The sequence below is a fragment of the Apium graveolens genome, chromosome 1, assembly GCF_009905375.1.
Source record: "Apium graveolens cultivar Ventura chromosome 1, ASM990537v1, whole genome shotgun sequence".
NCBI classification, from domain to species: Eukaryota; Viridiplantae; Streptophyta; class Magnoliopsida; order Apiales; family Apiaceae; genus Apium; species Apium graveolens.
The window spans coordinates 24,407,325-24,432,498 of NC_133647.1; positions in this window are offsets into that span (position 1 = coordinate 24,407,325).

Consider the following 25,174-nt stretch of genomic DNA (forward strand, 5'->3'; position numbering starts at 1 on the left):
AAAATATCTTGTAAAAAGTCTTATCTCGCAAACATGTTTCACAAATATCATTACTTACGATAAAATTATACAAATCTTGTACATTTACAATTACAATATATATTTTCTGCAACATGAATATTTATGTTCAACAAACTAAATATGTTTTATAAAATAATATATTTTGCAATTTTTACTTGTAAAATGTATGCAATCTTCAAGATTTTCAATAAAATGGCGATGTTTGTAGTATATCATTTGAAAAATAAAATATTTTACAATATTTTTAGTTATATTATACTTGCAGAATACATATGAACTCCAAGAATTCCAATGAAATAAAATGCTGCATAAAACTTAACTCTTCACGATTAAATGGGGTAATTTACTTCATGTTTATTATTTGTTAAAAAATATTGTTAAGAGGAATTAAACTTGGATATACCAATTAGTTTGCCCATCTTTGTGCCACTTCACCGCCATTTAAGCATACTAGCCTGTAACTGTGTAAAGCACGGGCTAGTTTAAATAAATTGTATATTGATTGTGTTATCTGATATAATTACTTATTAGGTTTTTAAAGTTTTAGTAGTCATATAGTTTAGCTTTGACAATTATATTTTATTATTAGTCTAGAATGTACATATTTTTATGGCATAATTCTGTGATGCTAAGCAATAAGATTTAAAGTTGGGCTTTTTTTATAAATACCAAAGTTTTACAAACTTTTTGTAAAAATACTGTCATTTTTTAAAATAAATTGAAAAAATAATATTTTTTAAAAAATATTTACAAAAATACGGAGGTTGCATTTGCAACCATATTTACAACTGCTAGTAACTATATATGCAACCATAAATGCAAATTTGAAAAAATCTGTTGAAAATTACATTTAGTTGCAAAATAAGTTGTCCACTTGATTGCAAATGACGAAAAATGAGTGCCCCCGCGCGGCCGGCCAATACTAATGCAACCATGAAATCAATTGAAAACAACCCCACCTAAAAATCACCAGGTAGATCCACCGACGAAGCAACAAGAACCCTATATCCCCAATCTCTCAAATCTCAACAAACTTTACTAGGACTTATACATACAGACAATTATACGTATAAATCAAAGCTATTTACAATTTCAACCATGTCTTCTCAACCAGCAATTCTCCTAATCACGAATCCCCAAACCACCGTCAAACCACCGCCGTCGAATCACAAGCTCCGGCGACTACACCGGCGTTCCGAGCATTCATCTCCAACATTACTGAAACCGTTTGTACAGGTCTCGCCGCTCGTCGTCCGTGGTCGGAGACTGCAGAGATTTGAAATTGAGGTTGTGTAATTAGAAAGGAGTGGATTGGGTTCGGTGGTTTAGGGGTGGTTATCGGAGGTGAGTGGTGGCGGAGGAGCGGAGGAGCGGAGAAGGTGGTCATTGATGAAATTGTGGAGGAGGAGGTTGTGTAATGAATAGGAGGGAGAGGCAGTGAGAGGAGACTGAGAGAGAGGGTAGAGAAGTTAAAAAAAGGAATTGGAAGATGAAGATGGTATTTTTGTAATTTAATTGTTTGTATATTTAAAAAGATAGTAAATTTGCAAGATTTTAAGTAAGATAGTAAAGTTGCAAATAAATTTTCAAAAGTTGGTATATTTGTCAAATTTCCTTTAAAGTTTTAGTATAACTAATAATTTGATTTGGGTTGGCAAGTAAAACATAATTAGTAGTTTATTGTGCAAGAAAATATTTTGGAGTTCATAATGTTATTAAGCCTTTTTTCCACGACAAAGAGGAACTTGCAAGGGAATATTTGGGTGCGGTTTATTTGTAGATTTATTGCAGACTACTTGATGGTTTGTTTGAAGAAATTTAGTGGAGTTTTTTTAGATAAAATAGTTGTTTATCAACAAATATATGATTATTTTTTTTCTACTAGTTTTTCAACATAACTTTTCCTCTCTTTTCTTGCAGAATTGAATTATTTTATTTTGCCTTTTGATATTTTTGCAGATTATTTTTATTTTAGTACTCTATTCACTATCTTTCTCTTTGAGTATAACAATAACAAAGTCTGCAAATGCATTTTTGACCATTGCAACTTTAACAACCCAACTAATTAAGGTTTTTCAAAATAATACTTATTTAAAACCAAAATCCATTAAAATTCGATAAACTTTACAACTTCTCAAAAATCCGATACCTTACAATTCTTGAATTAAAATACAACTAAATTACAACCAACAACGCAAAGAAACTATGACAAAAACCTAAGAAATGACCAAACTCCGCAAAGTCTGAAATTCACACTCTTCCCATAAGTAGCCCACCTAAGAAAACATACCTGCCGGGGAAAATAAAGGGAAAAAAGGACCGGCAGTGAGAGAAAGGCTCATATACGTATATGAAACAACGTAAAAGATGAATAAAGAACGAACATGATGCCAATATGAATATAAACTGAATAATGAAACAACGAGTGATGCCAAAAGTCAGGGGAGGTAAAATATCGTGATACATAAATTCACAATATGAATATACAAATAATCTCTAATCAAGATAACTTACTCTTTCAAATAAATTCTTACCAATTACAAACAATGATCATAAATAATATAATCGAAATCACAAATTATGAACTGTATCATATTCGTACACGTACTCTTACACATATTTTTACACTTACAAAATAATACACAAAATAGCTTACATACGAACATGGGAGACAATCTTACACTTACAGGATGTCCTACATTTTCGGTAATCCAGAAATATGTAGTCATCAAAACATATAGGGGCTTGCTCAGCACAAAGTAAATGTTACCCAATATCTTACAGGGGCTTGCACGGTAATAAGCACATGCTACCCAAAAGACCAAATCATAAACATACTAGCCATGATTATATGTGTCCCACAACTTCGGCAACACGCCCATAAAATTTAATTACACCGCATAGAAGGTGTCAAACACGAGATTATCCATTCGCGACGGATATTTTACAAACTCCCATGTCATATAAATATCAAGACATACAAATACCATAGATAACACAAAACAAATACTCAAATATCACATACTCAAATATCTTACATCTTCAAAATCATATATAAATATATCAAAATAAACTCAAAGCACTCAAATCAAATGTCACGAATGTAAATATCACACAAAATCACTAATTACTGATAAGTACAAATCTGATCAGTTTCAAAGAATGCCAAATAAATGCATAAAGACAAATTCAAAGGGAAAAGTACGAAATACGAAAGTTGTAGAAAATTCAGAGACCTTTTCAGAATGGTAAGGTACGTCAAAAACGAACAAGTAACGAATTCATAAAATAAATAAATGCGGACTGCAGAACAGAATCAACCCCTAATCAGTTCAGTATTTTACAATTTAAGGCATCTGAATTGTGGAATATGGTAACGGAATGTAAAAGAAAAATGCAGATGTTGAAAAGAGCTTTCCAGAATGGTATCGCCCATAATTTTTTAATAAATAATCAATTTACAATGAATTTAGGAAGTTAAGATGTACAAGCAGAACTTAACCCACCAGATTATAGAAAATACATATTTCAAGATACTTACAAGAATAATTTCAGAAAATGTAAAGAACGAAAGATGAAGATAATCAAATAAGCTTTCCAATGAGTCTAGAATCACAATAATCCGATAAACAGAGAATTAATTATGAATTTTACAAGAATTCAGATAACTAGAACTGACGCACAAGAATTCGATTAAGTACAACAAGATTGATAGTATAATGACAATATCCGTACAAACGAATTCGAATACGAAAATAAATAGTATAAGAAAGATATCCGTACAAACGAATTCGAATACGAAAATAAAGAGTACAAGAAAGATATCCGTACCTCGAGATCTTAGTAACCGAGAATGAAAATCAATAAATTCAGAACCCCAGTCAGAAGAACCCTAGTTTCATATAACTCCAAATCCAAAATCTTTGATTAAACTTTGATAATTATCCCTTTCTCCGTGGCATAACTTCTCGTCTCCTCTTTTTTTATCTCTTTCACTCTCTCATCTTCTCTCCATCACTTTCTCACTTCACCTCGCTCTTTCATAAAAAAAATAACGCAAGCTCCCTATATTTTACAAACCCTAACTCCCCTCTTTTCTTCCTTCTTTCTCTTTTTTTAATAAAACCCTCACTCTTTTTTTTATAAAAGTCTTGCTATTTTTTTAACTAACACTCTTAAAACAATATTCTAATTATGCATATAAAAATAAACTTACAAAAACTAATTTAATTACAACACATTGACATTAATAAATAATTAAATCAAATAATCTAACTAAAAATAATTATAAAATATCGGGATGTTACAGCAACACCCCTCAAAGGATGAAGGATAGCATGTCAAATGTCAATTTATGTTATCGAACGGATAAAGTGTCCAAAACTACAATCATCTTTAAATTTTTGAGGCAAGGTGTAACAGCCCGCACTTCCGGACCATTAGTTCTAAACCAAAACTAAAATAAAATACAATTTACTAATACGAAAATTTATTACAAAGGTCACTATTACAAACGCGTAGCTAAAGGCGAAAGTCCAAAAGTCAATCTACTCCAATTCTAAGGTCCTCGAACTCCAATACTAACCAACTCGAGTCTTTTAGACGGAACCTGAAATATTAAAAGAATGAGCGGCGAAGCCCAGCAAGCAACTACCGTTTGACGGCTCAAAATAATATTTAAATCTTTTTCGAAAACAGAATTTAAACTTGAAACATAACACAGATCACACAAAATCACATATATATTCGATAACAAGGTGAACAAAGATGCACACGATATAATCAATAATCATAATCAAACATATTCTATAATCCACATAATCAAAATTCTTAATCAATCAATAAATCTTAATAACAAATTCTTATCTTTAGTCCCACAGTCCTAAATCACACCTTATGCCACAGTTTGCCAGTGACCGACATCTTATACTTTATGCCATACTTCCCAAGTGACCGGGTTCTAATTCTTATTTGATGGGGGCTAGTTCACGTCCCTCGTCAAGTGCAACCAAAACTTGACAAGGTATCGATGTGTTCCAGAACGTGCGCAAACTGGTTCTAAGTTCTAAGTATCACACTGTCCAGTGATCAGATTCTAATTCTTACACGTGATTAAGACTGGGGATTTATTTGAATTCGTTTCTTATCAATCACATATTAATTTCATACATACGACAATCAAAACAAATATTTGAGCACATGAATCAAACAATATAAAATACATTACACAATAATACGGAGCAATAAAGATTCACTTGCGTAATCAAACAGATAATTCAAGTTTCAAAATATACGGAACAACGAATAATCACTTACAGAACACGTAAGCAACAAATAATACAGAGCAACGAAAGTTACCTGCCTCAATTATGCAAACAGATAATTCACATTAGAATACACAATCAATCCTTAGCAACCCATCAAAAACGAAACATCTAAAATCTCGATCTTCTCCGTGACTCCAATTCTGATCAGATCCTTATTGAGCCTTTTTGACCCTTTAAACGACGTTTTCTTGGAAAACACAAAGCACGAAAGTTGTAGAGAACGAAAAGATCTTTCCTAAAAGTCCAGAATTACTGAATTCCGACTCACGATGAATTTACTACGAATTTTACAAGACTGCTGATTTATGAAGAAAAGCCCCTACGAATTTTGATATTAAAAACGAGGAAAACGAAAGGGGTGTATTTATAACGATACAAAACCCTATGTTTTAACCTACAAATTATCCATATTAGAATCTGACCCAAATTTTAGGCCCATTAGTCTAATTCAATTTTTAAATCCTAAACCATATCTAATTTTATTCCTTTTTATTATATTATTCAATTATTAATCTAATTTTAAAAATTACGGGATATTACACAAGGGTTACGGTCTAGGCTATGTCTAGCAATGTGATGACTGATGAGCACTATGACTCCACTTCCGCCTACCAATCCTAAACACCAACACTGTTTCTAACTAAAATCCCCGCAATTTGTGCCATCTGTGAACCATCATTGCTTGATAATACCCCGAATCATGACCTGGATAGGCCACTTGAATCCACAAAATTCCCAACAATAAAAGCTTCGAAGAAGCAAGTTCCTATAACCTTCTGACATCAGAAATCTTCTTAAACTTCTGACATCACATCTTGGCCATTCATATTCAGAAGTAAGAGATCTACACCAGGTTGTACTATAGACCATATAATCAATGTAAACCTTGCCCTCGATAAATATCCTCTCCTCACAGGACTTATAAGTAGGGTACCTGTCACGAGACTCCCCGAAGGCATGCCTATAAATTATATGTAAATATTTTAAAATTATATTTGTTATTTCTGGATATTTCTAATATTAAAATAATTATTAAAAAATAAAAAAATAGTAAAAAGGCATGCCGAATCATGAAAAAGCATGCCGTTGTCATGGCATGCTCATCTTGACATGTCATGCCACTGTGACATGCACCCTACTTGTAAGACTTCTTCAACTATTCAATAGATCATGGTGTTCATTTCTGAGAAATTGAAATAGATATGAATTACTCCCTCTATCCCTTTTATATTGGCCATCATTCTAAATCCACGTCGAAAGTTGCCAAACTTAATCTCAAATATTAACATATTTGGAAAATATTAACATATATGACACTTAATTTGATTTGATATGAAATGTGGCCAATACCTTTGGGACAAACGAAAAAGGAATTGTGGCAAATATAACCGGGACGGAGGGAGTAAAACATTTGCAAATTAAAGTTACTAAAGAAATAATGTAAAATATACATCTTACTCATTGATGCCCTACTCTTATAAAGTAGAAAAAGTGATGGAAAACAAATAATAACTAACGGATGAAAACAAAACATATTACATAGAAAATTAAAAGAGGAAATCAACAACATGCTTATTATTATAGGCATGCCTAGAAGGCTAGAAGCACCATCATAAAGATCGAGGGGAAAAACTATTTTAGAACAAAACTATTTAAGCAACCACACTATATGTCCACATTATATGTCAACGGACTGGCACCCAGTTCGCTTGCACACAATCACAGTGGAACAAAACAATTTTAGAATACTATTACTTAATGTAGTAGCTGCATAGGACTAACAAATCCTAGATTTAAGCACACGGTGAACACAGGGGGATTTAAGATTTAAGTTTCTATAATCCTCTAATATATCAAAAACCTTGTAATCTTTTATATGATTATTAGAAAAAATTGTTCCAAGATGTCACAAAATAGCACTTGGATGAAAAACATTGAAGACATTTGTCACATCCTGGCCAGCCCTTCAGAAGTAAGGGTCTTCACCGGGTTGTACCATAGACCACTTACCATTATAAGGCGGTAAACCTTGGCCTCATTATAAGGCTAGTTAAGACTTTTCCAACTATTTATAGATTATAGTTCTCATCTCTGGGAAATCCAAATACATATGATATAGGACAGGTGCAACTTAACAATGGATGCTCTGATCCAAACTGTTTTTTAATAGTTACAACAACACACGCACACCCCGAGATTCAAACTCGTGACGTCCCTCAGGGAAGCCAAGAGCCCGAACCACTACACCAACACACGCCCTGTATAAGTAAAAGGAAAAGAGATAGAAAATAAAGAATAACTAACAGGTGAGAACAAAAATTAATTTACATAAAATTAAAAGAGGAAAAATCAGCTGACCTGTTTATCAAGTGTATGCCTAGAAGCACCGTCACGAGGACTGAGGAAAATAAAAGTGAACTGCAGCCACACTATATGTCCCCAGACTTACACCAAGTTCGGCTAACACACAATTACACTGGAAAAAAAATGCATGGGAACATTATTACTTACTATAGTAGCATTTCAATGACAAATACCTAGACTTTAAGCACACTGTGAACACAAGGAGATTTAAAAATTAACATAATACTATTGATTATAGAAAAACAAAAATAGATCGAGATCAGAACCTTATTGGGCGAGTCTGATTTAACAATGGCTTTGAGAGAAATTTTGGCGGTCATGATTGCACTTCATTGATAAGCCTGAGATCAAACAATTAAAGAGGATACAACTTTTTTCATGTAATTTTAGTTATCAATTGAATGAGAAAGATAAACAAACCTAAAGTGATGGATGTTCCTGAATTATTAATTTCAGGTGACCTTGTGAAACTTAAAGTTTTCAATTATGCGACAAGTTCTGACTCAGAAGTCATAATCATAAATTCTCCTCCCGTGAGGTTCGAACATGTGAACCAAGATGATTGCTATCCTCTTTTTAACCAATCGAGTCAACCCTTGCAGACAGTTTTCAATTTCTTCGACATTAAAAGATCAGGTAGATATTGTTGGCCTGTGCTTTCACAAATTGTTAGTGGCTGAAGATAAGGTCATGGATGTTTTTCGCCGTTTTAAATTTGCCATTTAGGAAATAAATTTACTCATGGTTTATTTATTCCCATTATTTGAACCATTAACAATCCCATTAAGAAAGCCCATGGATATTTCTGGTTAATGATTAGTGAACGGTATATTTAGTGAACGGTATATGTTAGAAAAGTTTCCATTATATTAAGTCTTATTTAAACCTGATAATGCTTGTGTTTTGGAAAACTCGGGGCTTGCTGTTGGATAGTTTTCCGAAAAAGTTCTGTCGAGGCACGGGCACAACACAATCTGCGTAAAAAATTTCCATTTAAAAAGGAAAAATTATCTTCGCAACCAAATCATCAATAGCTCTTAATCATTCATTAGATAATTCATATTTGTGAAATGAATAGTAGTGCAGGGTAATTTCAGCTAACTTGGTTTTGCATGGTTACATAATGTAAAATAATGAAAATTGTTAAATGTTTCTTTTGAAAAATCTTGAAAGGCTTATTCTGGAAAAAGTTCCAAACACAAAATCTTCATAAATCATAAGTTGCTAAAATTTGTGTATTTGTTCATCTAATTCAACCAAAATGAATAGATGCCCGTGTTGGCACATGCAATGAAAGTGAAACAGATAATTTTCATAAACAGACTTCTAGTTTAATAAAGATGGAGTGCTTGTCAAAATGAGGCTTGTATTGAGATCAGAATGAGCAATTGACATTCCTTAAATAGTTTACGAATAAAAACTATGTACCTAAAGCCTCGTACGTCATAGACACAAAGAAAAACTATACTTCCTCCATCCCAATCATTTGTATACAAAGGGACAGGAGGATAAAAAATATAATAAAATAATATTACTTTTGTTAAGATAATGGGATGAGAGAGAAAGAAAAAGTGTAATTTAGTGAAAAAAGTATAAAGTTAGTTAAAGTGGTATGACCTTTCAATAATTAATGAATAAAGCGAGTGTAGTGGGAGAAAGTAGTAGGTATAGTTGATTTTTTTTTTATAAATTTTTTATTATTTTGATAAATTTGAAATTTATAAAATTGAATGGGGACATCCGGAAATTATACAGAAATGAATGGGACAACTGGGACAAATGGAGTATCTAATAACAATAAAAGAAAAAAGCGTGTCAAACATTACCCTTAAGATTGACCTACAGAAAATAAAGACATCCCCATCTGTTTTTGAGCACATGCTAAAACATGATTAGCTAAAATTTTAACCATTAGCAATATTCATAATATTATTCCTTTTGTTAATTTTAGATATATAAATTAAAAAATTTAATTATTTCTTTTTTTTGAAAAGGAGTTTAATTAATTATATCTCATATTAGTGGAAATAAAATAATATATTAATAAAAAGATAATTATTATAATATTATAACATTTTTATATTTATATCAATATTTAAAGTAAACATTATAAAATAAAAATGAGTAATTATTATGAACATTTTTTACATATAAAATAAAATATATGACTAGAACATATATTAATATATTAGATTTTTTATAAATTTAGTTAACAATAAATTATTTATCACACTTAATATTACATAATATTTTTTATATATATAAAAATATATATATACATCTATACATATAATAATTATGAAGATATATACATCATTTTGATGATGATATATACATCATTTTCATATTATAATATTATATATTTAAATCTTAAACATGTTATAAAAAATTATAAATAATAAAATTTAGAATAAAATTTAGGTTAGATTAGGGTTAATATAGGCGGGAGATGACGTGGAGTATTATTGATGAAATCAACAAATGTGACGTACTTGTTTTTCGTAATCTAAAATTATACCAAATATATAGATGATGAGTGAACAATCAACAAATGTGGCGTGCTTGTTTTTCGTAATATAAAATTATACCTAACAGCTTGTTGGAGTGTTCCATTTTTTACATGTTAAATATAATAGGATGACACGTAGACCTAACAGGTGAAGAGCGTTTGGAGATGCTCTACCAAGCGGATCCTTTATGATGAAGAGGACGAGCTTCAAGAGAATGATTCAGTAACAAAAAATTTGAATAAGACACCCTAATCAGAACGTGTGTGCAAAATAGTTGAACAAGACACACACCCTAATCAGAACATGTGTGCAAAATAGTTGAACAATTATATATGCTTTGCCCTGTTGTAAGTGCAATTTTAATGCTTAATTGCTTATTGTGTCTTTTCCCTTGGCGGCAGTCGGCACATGCATCAAATTTATCTGGCACACTATCATGCTGCACAACGGTATAGCAGAGGATTGTAATTTAATATGGTAGTTATTGTTGAAATATCCCCAAATTTTAAGCAGACAATAGCTTTAAATTGAATTTAAAACCTAAGCATAAACCCAGATTACTCTAGAGGCACCAAACTTATACTGTTGTAGTTGGAGAACAACGAACTAACCTAATGTAACCTCACATTGTACAACATAATTTTAATCATCACCACCAAATGGTCTTTATCTGTATATAATATATACTTCAACACTTATGCCAACAGTTATGAAGTGAAAAAGAGCATTGTTTGCCTTTCTCAAACATATGTAAAATATAATTGTGAAAAATATTAAAGAGAACCCAAAGATTTAAACATATACTATTCTAAACACGGTTGGATAGGTCAGGTGATTAAGAGTATAAACAATATTTGTCTAAAAAACATATACTATTCTTTATTATGGCACTTAATCAAATAAGGTTAAAGTAAAAAACACCCGAACAAAACTTCGTATATGATTTAGTATCCACACATGAATAACATATTAGAAAATGGAACTTTGAGGCATAATTAAATTATGATCTTGATGTAATTTCCGGAAACTAACAATTGGAAGTTGTTCCTTGCTAAGAGGACTCAAACTTTCATGTTTGGATTTAAGACATTTTATTAGTGAAATCCATAAATAAATGGAGTTGAAATGGCTAGCTTGAAATGAGCTTGTGGTTATTTAAGTTGTAAAAAAAACTTGAGTACCACATTGATATGGTAAAAGAGAGTTGGTGGTTTTATATTGTAAAACATGCAAGTGTAGTGCACAACTACTAAGGCATGTGGGTATACATGAGTGTAGTGTGAGCCTCGCGCGCACACACTCGCGCGCGCCGTTGCCTCGCCTCGCCACGACACGACTCGACTCGGGTCGCATGCCGATTTGGGCGAATATCTCGGCGTCTTGCGTACGCGAGGCGACCTGGGCGAGGGATTTGACTATTGTTTTAATTAAATAAATAGTGACTTAATATAATATTTTAATATAGATATTATGTGTTAATTTGTTAGTGGGCCTAGAATTTACTTATGGCATGGGCTTAGTAAATTGGGCCTGTCTAACTGTTACAATTCTAAATAATATTCATATTGAAATATGTTTGAAGTAAAATATTTTTTTAATTAAAACTGATCAGTTATGTTTTTGGGATTAAAATAAGAAAAACGTTTTTGATATAAATAGAGATACACTCATCTGTAAAACCCTAGCAGTCTTCTCTCATCTCCCTTGTCTCTCTCTGAAAATATACATACATACATAGGTTTTCTGGGCGACTGAGGTCTGATCGTCGTTGAGCATCGTGTTGCTGTGAGCCCGGTGTTCTGTTGTTGTTTTATCCTGGGAGGGTTATTGCAGGCTCTGGATACAGTAAGTGAGGGTAATAAACTCTTCAAGAACAACCTCTTCCTCTTGAGGGATTGGTGACTCAGCTATGTTGAAAGCTTCATTACAATAAGCTTTCTTTCTCGTCTTGTTGTATTTAACAGTTTCTGATTATTTTATGCTTTCGACCTTTGTGACTTGTTTTCGTTATTGGTGATTTTGCCTTGTTCTTGTTATTGGTTATATAACTGCCTCGTTGTGTTAGTTTAGTCATAGTACTATTTATTTTCCCAATAATCTTGAAGAGTTTATTTGTTATATTGCAATTTAACAAAATGGTTAACGAAAGTGAGACTCCTGTTAATGTTGATACGACTCCTGTTGTTGTTGGTTCTGGTTCTGGAGTTTCTGCGCCCACCATAGATTGGACCACGTACAGATTTCCTCAGCCTATTGATTTATCGGGCATGCCTGATAAATTTAGTGGGGAGGCTTCTTTTTCTCCCTGGAAGAAAAAGATGAAGCTCTGGTTAACTGTTAAGGGTCTATGGCCGGTGGTGTAGTATGATCCTCCGGTTGTAGATCAAGAAAAGGCTGAAATTATGACTGTTTATGCGCTATGGGCTGAGAAGGATGGGGTGGTTAGGGCAGCCATTCTGGCTGCTTTAGCGAACACTCTGTTTGATGTTTATTCTTCGGATGCATATAGTGCTAAACAGTTGTGGGAGAAGCTGGACCAAACGCAATACTGATTTTCAAGGTCTTGAGAAGTATTTTGTGGCGAGGTTTCTTGAGTTCAAGCTGGTGGATACCAAATTCATGACTGAGCAAGTACATGAGTCTGAGATGTTGGTGCATGCTTTGGGTGAGTCTGGAATGGACTTACCTGAGAAGTTTAGGGTGATGGCTGTGATTGAAAAGCTCCCTAAGTCTTGGGAGGAGTTTGCTCTCTCCCTGAAAAGACAGAAAGGAGAGATTACATGGAAAAATCTTATGCTGGACATCTATGTGCAGGGACAACACAAGTCCAAACAAGGATATGTGATGCCTACTGAACATGGGAGCAGTTCGAAGGTGAACGTAGTGACTGTTGGGCAGAAAAGGAAATCTATAAGTAATAAGGATGTTAGATATATTTGAGATGTCATGTCTAATATGATTTATGTTTAGTTTTCAGAACTTAACAACTGGACAAATCAGGACTTACTGAAATCAGGACTTACTGGAAGTCAGAACTTAATATCAGAACTTAAGGTCCTATCAGAACTTAAGTGCGGGAAGACTTTCAAATAAGGAATGCGGCTGATTTACAGGAGAGAAGATCTGGACTAAAACAATAGAAGACATGCATGGAAAGAGTTAGAGGACTAGAAGACTTGTAGAAGATATCTGATTGATATATTTTAGGAGACAGAATTGTATTCCATATCAATTAGAAGTTATCTTGTAACTGTGTGCTATATAAACACAGCTTAGGGTTTACACTAGATGTGTTATCATTATCGAGAAGATTATATATTATAACCTAGCAGCTCTTAGTGATATATGTTCATCACTGAGAGAGAACAACAGTTCATATTGTAACAGAGTTTATTGAATATACTTGATCTTTGTTACATACTTGTGTTAAAATCGATTTGATTGTGTAAACACTGTATTCAACCCCCTTCTCCAGTGTTGTGTGACCTAACAAGTGGTATCAGAGCTTATCCATAAACACAAATACAGTAAAGATCTAAACAATCATGTCTGAAGAAACACAAACCCCAACTAAGCCCACCAAAACTCAAGAAACTCAAAACACCCAAACCCACAGTTGATATGAGACTATTAGGGTTCCCATACTGAGACCTTCTGAGTATCCCAAATGGAAAGTGAAGATGGCTATGTTTCTGGAAGCTACAGATCCAGAATATCTTGACAAAATTAATGAGGGACCACATAAGCCTACCAAGCTCTCTGTTGTAGTTGCTGATCAACCAACAAAGACCATACCAAAGGAGAAAAGTGAATACACAGACGAAGATATCTCATCTATTGCCAAGGATGCAAGGGTAAGGCATTTGCTGCATAGTGCCATTGATAATGTCATGTCAAACAGGGTAATTAGTTGCAAGACTGCAAAGAAGATATGGGATGCTTTGAAAACAAGGTGCCAGGGAACTGATGCAATCAAAAAGAACAGGAGGACTATACTCACTCAAGAGTATGAGCACTTTGACTCAAAAGCTGATGAGTCATTAACTGATCTATATGACAGGTTTGTCAAACTTTTGAATGATCTGTCACTGGTGGACAAGGAATATGATCTTGAAGATTCAAATCTGAAATTCCTGTTAGCTCTTCCTGAAAATTGGGATTTGAAGTCTACTACCATAAGGGACAACTATGACCTTGCTAAGACTACTCTTGATGAAATCTATGGTATGCTCAAGACTCATGAACTTGAGATGGATCAAGGGAGCAAGAGGCATGGAAGAAAGTCAAGGACAGTTGCACTGAAAGATGAGGAGGAATTTCCAAAAGTGGTTGTCTCAAAGAGAGGCAAAGGAAAGGCTCTCATCATAAAGTCTGATTCAGAGTCATCATATTCTGATGATGATGAATCAGAAACTGAAAGTTTATCTGAAGCTGATATTGATGCAGAGATGATGCAGCTGTGTGCTCTAATGGTGAAAGGTATCACTAAGATTGCCTACAGAAAATTTAGAAAGGGCAAGAAGTTCCAGGAAAGGTGGAAGTTCTGATAAGAAGGGTTTCAGAAAGTTTGAAGGCAAAGGAGGAAAGTCTGACAGAGGAGACAACTCAAATGTCAAATGCTACAATTGTGGTGAAAAAGGCCACATATCTCCTGACTGTAAGAAAGGAAAAGGTGACAAAGGCAAGGCACTTGTCACAAAGAAAAAAAGCTGGACACACACTTCGGATTCTGAAGATGAGGTGAACTATGCCTTGATGGCAAATGCTGATAGCAGTACTGACACTGCTGAACTAAAGGTACCTCAAACAACTTATGCCTTTCATACTGATGATATAACTGAGTTGAGATTATATCTTAAAACCATGTCTATTAGTTATAGAGATCAGACTATAACATGTGAAAGATTAAATTTTGAAAATCTTGCTTTTAAAAAGAGAAATGACTATTTAGAAAGAGAGTTAGTTATGTTCCATCAAACTCAGAAAGAAAAAATGATGCCTTTTATGTTAGAGATGAAGTGTTAAAATTGAATGAATCTCTAAAAACTGAGTTAGAAAAGGAAAGAGAGATTATCAGAACTTGGACTAACTCTGGCAGAACAACTCAGAATTTGCTAAGTAGTGGAAACTGGAAAAAGGGCTTAGGTTATGGAGATGATAAAAGTGAGAAAGAAACTGTGCAAATTGAGCCAATTGTTGATAAACAGACTGTTAAGCCAAAGGTAAATCCTGTTAAGTTTGTAGCAAAAACTGTAAAGTCTGATTCTAAAAAGATGAAAGAGTCTAGGATAGAAGTCAAAGAAAAGTCTACTTCTGACAAATTAAAATAGGATAAACCAGCTGAAGTTAACATAGGATTAATGACTAAGAAGCAGCTTAAGTATAAGCTGAAAGAGATCAAGAATGTAAACAAGGTAAAGGAAGCTAGGAAAAATAGGAATGGAAAGGAAGGTGTGAATAAAAGCAATAATTATATGCCTGTTCCTAATGCTCCTAGAAAGAAATGTTATAATTGTGGAAACTCTAACCATCTTGCTTCTTTTTGCAGGAAGAATAAGGATATAAACTCTTTACCTCCTAGATCAGGAGTTAAGAGTTAGTCTGTTAGGTTTAAACCACAAATTCCTTCTTTCATTCTGGTAGTATATGGCATTCCATTTATACTTGTAAGGAATATCATAGTTTGTACTATGATTATTATCAAATAAAAGTTTCTTTAAAGAAAGTTATCATTATTCCTTCTAGTGTAAAGTCTGATGCAAAGTCTGATAAACAACATGTTAGCATAAACTCTGAAATTAAATCCGCTGCAAATGCTAACAAACTTAATAAGGCCAAAGGATCCGAGCAAGTCTGGGTCCTTAAAACTAACCATTAGTGGTCTTTGTGATTGTAGGGCAACAGGAAAAATATCCTAGTTCTTGACAGTGGATGTTCAGGACATATGACTGGAAATAAAGCCCTGCTATCAGACTTTGTGGAGAAAGCTGGACCATGAGTTTCTTATGGAGATGGAAACATGGGAAAGACTCTGGGATATGGTAATATCAATCTTGGGAATGTCATCATTGAATCAGTAGCTCTTGTCTCAGGACTTAAACACAATCTGCTAAGTGTGAGTCAAATCTGTGACAGAGGTTATCATGTGGATTTCTTTGAAGAACACTGTGAAGTTGTAAGTAATTCTATAGGAAAAGTAGTTCTGAAAGGTTACAGGCATCGTAACATTTATGAAGCAAGACTTTCAACAATTTCTGATGCTTCTGCAATCTGTCTGTTGAGTAGAGCATCAATTGAAAAAAGCTGGAATTGGCACAAGAAACTCTCTCATTTAAATTTCAGCAATATAAATGAACTAGTCAAGAAAGATCTTGTGAGAGGACTGCCAAAATCAGTATTTGCTCCTGATGGCCTTTGCGATTCATGTAAAAAGGCAAAATAAAGAAAATCTTCATTCAAGAGAAAAACTGAATCATCAATTCTTGAGCCTTATCACTTATTGCATGTTGATCTATTTGGTCCAGTAAATGTCATGTCCATTGCAAATAAGAAATATGCTATGGTTATAGTGGATGAGTTCACAAGATACACTTGGGTGTATTTCTTGCACAAGAAGACTGAAACTGCATCTACTCTAACTAATCATGTCAAACAACTGGATAAATTGGTCAAAGATTCTGTTAAAATCATAAGAAGTGATAATGGCACTGAGTTCAAGAATTCAATCATGGAAGAGTTCTGCAAAGAGCATGGAATCAAGCAGGAATTTTCTGCACTTGGAACTCCACAGCAAAATGGAGTTGTAGAAAGGAAGAACATGACTCTTATTGAAGCTGCAAGAACTATGCTTGATGAAGCAAAGCTGCCAACCTACTTTTGGGCTGAAGCTGTGCAGACTGCTTGTTTTACACAAAATGCTACACTGATCAACAAGCATGGAAAAACACCATATGAGATGGTGAAGAAAAAGAAGCCAAATCTGAAATATTTTCATGTATTTGGATGCAAGTGTTTTCTTCTTAAGACTCATCCTGAACAGCTATCAAAATTTGATCTAAAAGTTGATGAAGGAATTTTTGTTGGATATCCACTTTCCACAAAAGCCTTCAGAGTCTATAATTTAAGAACAAGGGTTGTCATGGAATCTATCAATGTGTCTTTTGATGATAAGAAGATTACTGGACTTGAAGATTTCAATGATCATGATCAGTTAAGATTTGAAAATGAAGATTTAAATTCTAATGACCTAAATCCTGATCCTGTAAGTTCTGACGGGTTAATTCTGATGTCATTGAAATTTTGGTAACTACTCCAAGGGAAAATACACCTGTTCAGGGGGAGCAAGCTGAAGATCCTACCACAACTCAAGACTCTCAAGAAGCATCAGAACCTGTCACTGGCTCTTCAAGTTCTGATTCATCAAGTTCTGATGAGCCAAATTCTGAAAATTCTGGAAACTCTGATTCTTCAAATCCTGATGGATCCAACTTAAATTCTGAAGTCTCAAAGAGCATAAGCACAGGGGGAGCATCAGAAAATGTTGATGGAGACAACATGGATCATGGGGGAGGATCCAGTTCTAGAGATAAACTTCCTTCTGCAAGGAAGTGGACTAAAGCACATACACCTGACTTAATAATTGGAGATCCTGAAGCAGGTGTCAGAACTAGAACTGCAACATCAAATGAATGTCTCTATCATTCTTTTCTATCTCAGACTGAACCAAAGAAAGTGGAAGAAGCTCTTTAAGATTCTGATTGGGTTTAAGAAATGCAGGAAGAGTTAAATGAATATGAAAGAAATAAAGTCTGGACCTTAGTGCCAAGACCAAAGAACAGATTAATTGTTGGCACAAAATGGGTGTTCAGAAAAAAAACTGACAGTGATGGCATAATTATAAGGAACAAAGCAAGGCTGGTTGCTAAAGGCTACTCTCAACATGAGGGTATTGATTATGATGAAACATTTGCACCAGTTGCTAGATTGGAAGCCATAAGAATCTTTTTGGCTTATGCTGCTCACAAAAAGTTCAAAGTCTTTCAAATGGATGTGAAAAGTGCTTTTCTCAATGGATAATTGGAGGAAGAGGTATATGTTGAACAACCTCCAGGCTTTGTAGATCCTAAATTTCTAAATCATGTCTACAGGCTTGACAAAGCACTTTATGGCCTTAAGCAAGCTCCAAGAGCATGGTATTAGACTTTAGCTCAATTTCTTCTGGAAAGTGGATTTAACAGAGGCACAATTGACAAAACACTGTTCTACCTCAACCATGGAAAGGACTTACTTTTGGTACAGATATATGTTGATGATATCATATTTGTTTCTACAAATGGCAAACTCTGTGAAAGGTTTGCAAAGCTAATGCAGTCAAGGTATCAAATGAGTATGATGGGAGAACTTAGCTATTTTCTGGGACTTCAAGTCAAGCAAACTGAAGAAGGTACTTTCATAAATCAATCCAAGTACACCAGAAATTTACTCAAGAAATTTGGAATGCAAGATTGTTCACCTGCATCCACTCCCATGGCCACTGCAACCAAGTTAGATAAAGATACTGGATCATCAGTAGATATTACTAACTACAAAGTTATGATTGGCTCCTTACTCTATTTAACTGCAAGTAGACCTGATATCATGTATGCTACCTGTCTTTGTGCAAGATTTCAGGCTGATCCAAGAGAACCTCATATAATAGCTGTGAAAAGAATTTTCAAGTACCTCAAGGGTACAACTGATCTAGGATTGTGGTATCCTAGGGAATCAGACTTTAAGCTAATTGGTTACTCAGATGCAGATTTTGCAGGATGCAAAATAGACAGGAAAAGCACTAGTGGAAGCTGCCAATTTCTTGGAGGCAGATTAGTTTCTTGGTTTAGCAAGAAATAGAAATCAATTTCCACATCAACTGCAGAAGCAGAATATATTGCTACAGGAAGCTATTGTGCACATATTCTTTGGATGAAGAATCAGTTACTGGACTATGGGTTAGAATTTTCTAAAATACCCATTTACTGTGATAATCAAAGTGCTATTGCTATGACAGTAATCCTGTTCAACACTCAATGACAAAGCACATCAGCATAAGGTATCATTTCATAAGGGAACATGTAATGGAAGGTACAGCGGAAATGCATTTTGTTCCAATAAATCAACAACTAGCAGATATCTTCACAAAACCACTCTGTGAAGCTACTTTTACAAGACTGGTAAATGAACTTGGAATGGTTTCAGGTTCTTTCTCAAAATCTGCTTAGTTTTTGTTCTCATGCATCAGACTTTATGATCAGTGTTTACAGATTATCTTATCTTCATGTAGTCTGTGCTTAAATTATAATACATTAAATACTGATTATTATCTGATATGATTCTATATACTCTAATAGTGTTTTGGATGTTCTGTGACTATTCAATCCAATGAGAATAACTGTGCTAGATGCTGACCTAGTAGTCTTTAACATACTAGAAATCCCATGTTTGAATTAGTTGTTTATGTGGAAATTCATTAACACAAGCAAATTCTGATTTTGAGCTTAGTCAAATTTACTTTGTGTATCTTATTACTAAGTCCTAAACTAGATTTTTGCTTCTTATCTGTCAAATTCTGATGTCAGTAAATCTTAAGGATGAATCACATGCTTGATAAGCCTCACTCATCTGAAAAAAAGAAAAGAAAAGAAAATTAAAATCAGGTACTCCTTTGAGATCTAGAGTAATATATGTGAAAGGGAAGACCCAAGTGCATTGCTGGTATTAAGTAATATGCATTAGAAAAGCAAATAAATTTTCTTGGTGACTTTTCACATTCTTTGATTACTGGAGAAATACTCTGATAATAGCATAAATTCTGATAGCAGTTGTGACTCACTTACACTGAGAAGCCACTGTAAAAAGGAATTTTAAAAGATGCATAAAATAAGCACAAACGGTTGAGGTAGATTCTTGCATAAATTTATTCTATAGTAGACTTCATTATTAATGACAGATTTTAAGCAATTTTCTGAGTTACGCCTTAATTTTTAAGATGTACTGAAGTTTATCAGACTTTAATCTTTATCTGATATTTTTCCAAGCACACACTTTCACTCCATATGAATGATGAAAATTACTGTGGTGATTAAATTGTTTTTGACAAACAGTTAAGTGTCATTTGTATAAATTCTGAGGACAAGTTCTGATGGAAGTTCTGATGATTAAACTCTGAAGAAAACAAGTCAGTATTTGTATGAAGAATCACAGAAACAAACATTCACTTTTGGAGTACAGAAGCCATATTCTGATGACCGTTAAAATCTGATAATAGTCAAGTTCTGATATTAAATCCCGATGGAAACTCTGATGCTTACGTGGCATTATTTAATTACTTGACTTATTTGTGGTAAATACTGTAACGGTTATATTTTATCAGAATATAATTAGGTGAGATAAAAACAGTCATAATCATTTGGTTAGTGGAAAACGTGTTTGCCTTGAAAAACTGCATATGCACAATAATTACTGCTTATTTCTTGTGCCCACTAACTACTGCTTTAACTATTTACTGACTGTTCACATGTTGCCAGGTGTAAATTGTCTACCATGCTTCACAAATTTAGCTTTTATCACGTGGGTTGTATAAATAAGAGAGTTAAAAGATTTTCTAATCTTTTACCTACTTTTCTTATTCTCTCATCTCTCTTATTTTCTCTCACCCACTAATATTCTCTGAAGCTCTATTTTCTCACAGGCATTTCATCAAACACCTTGCAAACATTTTTTTTTCTTTTTCTCACTTGATTTTTTTTTGCAGAACTGGCACCAAAAGACATTATTTTCAATGGAGCTAAGTTTGTTCCAAACAACTACTCAACTATTCTTTCTAAGGATGAAGCTCCATCAGAACTTCACTTCATCCAAGACTTTTTGTCTCGAAGTGAAATAGGTTATGCTTTGACCCAACCAGACACACTCTCAGGAACTCAAGTGCTGAAGTTTTGGAGGAGTGGTGTGTATGATGATGGTGGAGCATATGGGTCCCCTAGTATTATCTTCACAACAGGGGAGAATGATCATGTGGTGACATTGGCTACAGTGAGACAGACTTTACATTTGCAAGAAAACTGCACTTATTCAACTGTTGAGGAGCCAGTACTTCAACAGCTAATGGCCAATCTGGGCTATGAGAAAACATTGGCAAAGCTTGGACAGTTGAAGAGACCCCACATAAGAAGGGAATGAAGTTTCTTCTTTGACTGCATCACAAGAACCTTTGCAAACAAGTGTTCAAACTTTGATGCAATTCCTATCCTAAGTCAGCAAATTGGGTATGCTCTGATTACTCAATCTCATTTTGATTATGATTCTACTGTACTAGGATTCATAGGGGATTGGATGACAGAAGATAGAAATATAGTCTATTTTGCTAGATTCTGTCAGCTTATTTACGGCCTTTGTAACTCTGATGCACCCCAACTAGCAAGTGAGTTAATTTCACCATTTAAACTTGCTAAGGGGGCATTTACTGACTTATTATCTATTGATAATAAGAAAACTATTTTGAGACCCCTTCAAATTCCATAATCAGTCAAACAGTTTTTGGTAAATTCTGATCCAGCCACATACTTTGCTAAATATCCTGATGTCCAACCAACCCAACCTCCATCAGCACCTCCAACCACTACACAACCAACCACCTCTCAACCTCAACCAACACAACCTACCATCAGAACTTACTTCCAACCAGCTCAATCCTCACAATACCAATCATCAGCACCTACCATCAGACCTTCATCTTCCAGGCCAAAGAGAGCAAAGTCTACTCCTAAGTCTCAACCAAAGAGAAGGAAGATGATTCTCAGGGATGAATCTGAGGATGATGAAGAAGCACAGGTTCATACATCAGAACCTGTGACTATGGAAGCTGAAAATGTCAATTTTCAGAAAGATATAGCAGCTGAAAAGGAAACTTCTCAGATAAATGCTAAAGCTGAGGGTTCTGATACTTTGAAGAGAAAGAGAACTATAAGTTCAGATGCTACAAAGGCAACTCCTTCTCTATCAAGGAAATTAAAGAAAATGAGGGCAGGAAGGCACATGGCTAAGCCTTCATCAGAGAATACTGAAGAAGTTGAGGAAGGGGATCAGGAATCTCTGATCTCACAGCCAATTGTACTTGAAGCTTTGCCATCTCCAACTCAAGCTCAAGACACTGCTCAAGATGCTGTGCTCACACCTCCTGTCTCTCCTATTCATGATAAAGCTACAGATAATGTTGAAGAACAAGCTGCAAGTTCTGAAATAGATATTCACAATCTGAATATACCAGCTGTTCTTTATCTGGAAGCTCCAACAACAGCAGCTCAACCATCTAAAGTCAACTCTCCAATCTGAAATACTGACAGAGCTCAACTGTTCTTTATCCTTGGGAAGATACTCACAGAGGTATGGAGTGGACCAAGAAGTGGAATGACTCTGATTTCATTCCAAGCTCCAAAGTACTGACATACCATATTGGAAAAGATGATGAGTTGCTCACAAATTCTGATTTCAAGACACAACTCAAAGTCACAGCTCTGTCTACCAAAAATCTTCAAGGTCTACACTCTCAAACTCATGCTAAGGTTGATAAACTTCTTGAGTCAGCTGAAAAGCTGGATATGGAGACCAAGCTTGATAAAAAGAGGTTTATCAGACCTATTTCTGAGAAAGTTAAAACAATTGAGAAAGCTCAAGAGAAGCAACATGCCCAAATTTCTAAGGTCCTATAAAATTAAGCTTCTCATCAAACTCAGTTGAATGAGATCCAATCTTCAGTAGAACTTCTTCTCTCTCTCCTACTAACTGATGATGCCAAAAAGGGGGAGAAGTTAGTTAAGTCCAAATGCTTTAATGATCAAGTACTGAAGAGGAAAGATGATAAAACTGATGACCAGGGAAACCCTAGCAAGGGTAGAGGTCAAGTTCAAGATAAAGGGCAAAGCAGCAAAGTGAAGCTAAATGCTGATGCTAGTAAATTTTCTATTCAAAAGAAGACAAGTTCTGAAGCTGCTCAAACTCAAAATTTGATAGCAAGTACTGATACTCAAAATCTGATATCAAGTCCTGATGTTCTGATTCAAGGATGACGTAAAGACTCTCAGAAGTTTTTGCAAACTCTGAAGTTCAAGGGAAAATAGACTATTGTCTACTATGAAGATCCTAAGATTCAGACATTTGATGAAGAGATTGCTAGAAGATTATTTCTGAAACATAATCCTGGAATGGATTTGGAAGCACTCAAGGAGCAAGAAGCTAGATTTAAAGCTGAAAAGTCAAATCTAAAGCCAAAAGCTTCTGTTGCTAAGAAACCTCCAAGGCCTAAAGAGAAAGGCATTGTGATCAAAGAGAAATCAAATTCTGAGTCTTCAAAGCCCATGACAAGATCACAGATTGATCCCAAAGATAAATGGAAAGGGAAAGTTGATGAACCAGTAAAGCCATTGGAGATGATAATTCCTTAAATCCTGATAAAACCTGTGTGCAAAATGGTTCAAATTAGTGATGATACTCTTGCTGAAGATGAAGATGTTCAAACTCTGAAAAGAAGGAAGATTTCTGAAGAATCAAAGACAACCTCTAACAAAGCTCAAGTTGTTTAGAGTGAGAAACAATAAGCTACAGAAGAAGCAGCAAGTTCTAATAAAGTCATCAAGAAATCAACCTCTGACAGTGCTCAAGTTAATTTAGACAAGATGAAAGTTGCTGACAAAAAGAAACTCCTATGGAAGAATGTCAAACCATCAAATCCAAAGAAAAGCCAATTGTTATCTGATTTCATGACTGTTGGATTGAAAGCCAGAGAAGCAAAAAACAGGGCTGGACTAGGTTCTGATGAAGCTAAGATCAAGACAGGAGTTGAAGTGCTTACTAGAGATCCATTTTTGTTGATTGACAAACCTCTTGAAGATGTTACACAGAAATACCTTGATAAGGTTATCTCTGTTCAAGTGGTATTGGATGTTCATGACAAGCACAATGTCAAGGAAAATCTGATTCTTTTTCTTAAAGATGGAAGGACATATCAAATGTTAGAATCAGATGTGCTAAACAAATCACTGAAAGAACTTCAATTCTTTCATTACCTTTTAGAGGTAAAGTCTAATATTACCTGGAGATGGTCAAATTTCATATTGAAGAATATAAAAGATAAAGCTAGAATTTCTAGTTCAAGGGTTATAGAATTTATTCCTAATATTGTTGAAAATAATGGAAGTGAGATTCCAATGAAGAAGGATTTTGCTATGCTTGAAGTGATACTGAATGAGAAATGTCTGTGCTACAATGAAGATTATTCTCTTCTAAAGGTAATAAGACTGGGTGATGGTTTAGAAAGAAGCCATATCTTTGCTTTAAGGACTGCAATCTATCAGATTGAAAGTCAGAATGAAGAGATCAAACAAGTCAAGACTACACTATTTCAAGTCCTGAGGAATAAATAAGAAAAGCTGATATCAAGCTTTGTCAAGAATCATTTTGGATTTAGATTGACTCAGTGAGATTGGTAAAAGCTACAAGGACTGTAAGTTGTAGTTACTTATCTAGTTAAACTCTTATTGCATTTGTACTTTAAATGTTTTTAACATCATCAAATCTATTAACTTGTATATTTTGCATAATTTACAAGTTGGGGGAGATTTTTAGATATATTTGAGATGTCATGTCTAATATGATTTGTGTTTAGTTTTCAGAACTTAACAACAGGACAAATCAGGACTTACTGAAATCAGGACTTACTGGAAGTCAGAACTTAATATCAGAACTTAATGTCATATCGGAACTTAAGTGCGCGAAGACTTTCAGATAAGGAATGCGGCTGATTTACAGGAGAGAAGATCTGGACTAAAACAATAGAAGATATGCATGGAAAGAGTTAGAGGACTAGAAGACTTATAGAAGATATCTGATTGATATATTTTAGGAGACAGAATTGTATTC